This window comes from Grammomys surdaster, unplaced genomic scaffold, assembly GCF_004785775.1.
Source record: "Grammomys surdaster isolate TR1022 unplaced genomic scaffold, NIH_TR_1.0 63, whole genome shotgun sequence".
In the NCBI taxonomy this organism is placed as follows: domain Eukaryota; kingdom Metazoa; phylum Chordata; class Mammalia; order Rodentia; family Muridae; genus Grammomys; species Grammomys surdaster.
The window spans coordinates 18,560,697-18,563,585 of record NW_021604565.1 but is presented as its reverse complement, the minus strand read 5'-3'; positions in this window follow the sequence as shown (position 1 = coordinate 18,563,585).

Here is a 2,889-nt window from a genome sequence, read left to right as displayed (position 1 = left end):
GTGTTCAACATCCTTAGCAATCAGCGTTTTAATGAAAATGAAAATACTAAATGTATAAATGTTGGTTTTTTTTTACTTTGGTTCTGTTATATAACTTGAAGTCAGGTATGTTGATGCTTTCAATAAATATTTTAATTCAGAATTGCTCTTGTTATTCGGGGTCTTTTGTGCTTCCACATGAATTTTAAGGGTTTTAATATCTATTTCGATCAGAGTGGTTATCATTAATAGAACACCTATTCCCATTCCCTTCCTCTCCCCCTCTCCCACTCAGTTCCTTCTTTCCATCCACCTCCAATGACTATTTTGTTTCCCCTTCTAAGTGAAATTTAAGCATCCTCCCTTGGGACCTCTTTGTTACTTAGTTTCTCTGGATCTATGGGTTGTAGCATGGTTATCCTGTACTTTATGGCTAATGTCCACTTACAAGTAAGTACAACCATGTGTGTCTTTCTGGCATGTTACCTCACTCAGGATGATATGCTCAATTTCCATCCATTTTCCTGAAAATTTTAGGATGTCTTTGTTTTTAATAGCTGAGTAGTATTCCATTGTACCACCTTTTTTAATCCATTCTTCAGCTGAGGGTCATCTAGGCTATTTCTAGTTTCTGACTATCATGAATAAAGCTGCTATGAACATAGTTGTGGCATAGTGGGGGCATCTTTTGGTTATATGCCCAGGAATTTTATAGCTGGGCCTTGGGGTAGAACTATTGCCAATTTTCTGAGAAACTGCCAAACTGATTTCCAAAGTGGTTGTATAAGTTTGCACCACCACAAGCAATGGACCACATCCTCGCCAGCATGTGCTATCACTTAAGTTTTTATCTTAGCCATTCTAAGGAGTACAAGAAAAACTCTGAGTCATTTTGATTTGCATTTTCCTGATGTTTAAGAACACTGAACATTTCTTTAAGTACTTCTTGGCCATTAGTGATTCCTGTGCTAAGAATTCTTTGTTTAGCTCCATACCCCATTTTTTTAATTAGGTTATTTGATTGGTTGGTGTCTGATTCCTGGAGTTCTTCCTATATTTTGGATATTAGCACTCTGTCAGATGTAGGGTTGGTGAAGATCTTTTCCCATTCTGTAGGCGGCCATTTTGTCCTATCTATGGTGTCTGTAGTCTCGCAAATCTTTTCTATTTCATGAGCACCTATTTATTAATTACTGATTTTAGTGCCTGAGCTCTGGGTGTTCTTTTCAATAATTTGTCCCCTATGCCAATGCGTTCAAGGCAATTCCCCAGTTTCTCTTCTATTAGATTCAGTGTATCCAGTTTTATGTTGAGGTTTTTGATCCACTTAGACTTGAATTTTGTTCAGAGTGACAAATATGGATCTATTTGCATTAGTCTACATGCAAACACCCAGGTTAGACTAGCACCATTTATTGAAGATGCTTTCCCTTTTCCATTGTATGGTTTTGGCTTCTTTGTCAAAGAACAAGATCCCTTGGGAGTGTAGGTTTATTTATGGGTCTCTGATTCTATTTTATTGATTGATCTGTCTATTTTATGTCAATACCAGGATGTTTTTATTACTATTGCTCTGTAGTATGCCTTGGAATCTGGGATTGTGGTATCTCCAGGAGTTTTTTTATTGTACAGGATTGTTTTCATTATCTTGGGGAGCAGGTGTCAGAGAGGGCTGGAAGTGAGAATGGCAATAGATGGGAGGCATCTCTGGGAGTAGTTGGAGACCTAGGACAGGGGTGGTTCCAGGGAGTTTATGGGGTAACTCTAGCTGAGATTTCAGGCAGTGGGGGATATGGAGACTGAAGTGGCTACCCCATGTAGTCAGGCAGGACTTCTAGTGGAGGGACGGGGACATCAACCCACTCACAAAATCTTCAACCCAACATTTGTCCTGCTTAAGATGTGCAGGGATGAAAATGAAGCAGAGATTGAGGGAATGGACAACCAAAGACTGGCCCAACTTGAGATGCAGCCCATGTAAGAGAGTCAACCTCTGACACTATTAATGGTACTCTGCTATGCTTGCAGACAGAATCTTGCAGACAGAATCCTAGCATAACTGTCCTCTGAGAGAACTCATCCAACAATGGATGGAAACAGATGCAGAGACCCACACTGAAACATCAGGCGGTACTTGAGGAGTCTTGGGAGAGAGTTGGGGATAGAATTGAGCAAGCCAGAGGGATCAAGGATACCATAAGAAGACCTACAGACCTAACTAACCTGAGACCATAAGTGCTTACTGAGACTGAACCACCAACCAAAGAGCATGCAAGGGCTGGACCTAGGCACCTTACACATCCACAGCAGATGTGCATCTTGGTCTTCCTGTGGATTCCCTAACAATTGGAGCAGAGGTAGTGTCTGACTCTGTTGCCTTCCATTGGGTCCTATTCATCTATCTAGGCTGCCTCGTTGGGCCTGAGTGGGAGAGGAGGTGCTTACTCCTGCTGCAACTTTATGTCCCAGGGTGAGGTGGTACCCAAGAGGGCTTCCCCTAGAAGGGAGAGAGTAGTGGGAGGAGGGATTTGTAAGGCCAGGACTCAGAAAAGAAGAAAAAAGGGGGAACTTTCAGGATATAATGTGAAGAAAGGAGAGAGAGAGAGAGAGAGAGAGAGAAGAGAAGAAAAAAGAAAAAAGAAGGGGTAAAAGAAAACACTTTACAAATGGTGGCAGGAATGTGGAGAAAGGGAGTCTTTATACACTGCTGGGACAATGTAAATTAGTCTGGCTGCTTCTAAACTCAGTATAGCTTCCTAGTAAAAAAAATATATATACCTCAGAAATGTAAATAAAGGCCTCAGAGTCAATGCACCACGGAGACCCTTGTTTATTGCAGCAGTATTCATAATAATCAGCTTCTGGGAACAGCATAGGTATCAATTCACATATAGACAAAGAAAATTATAT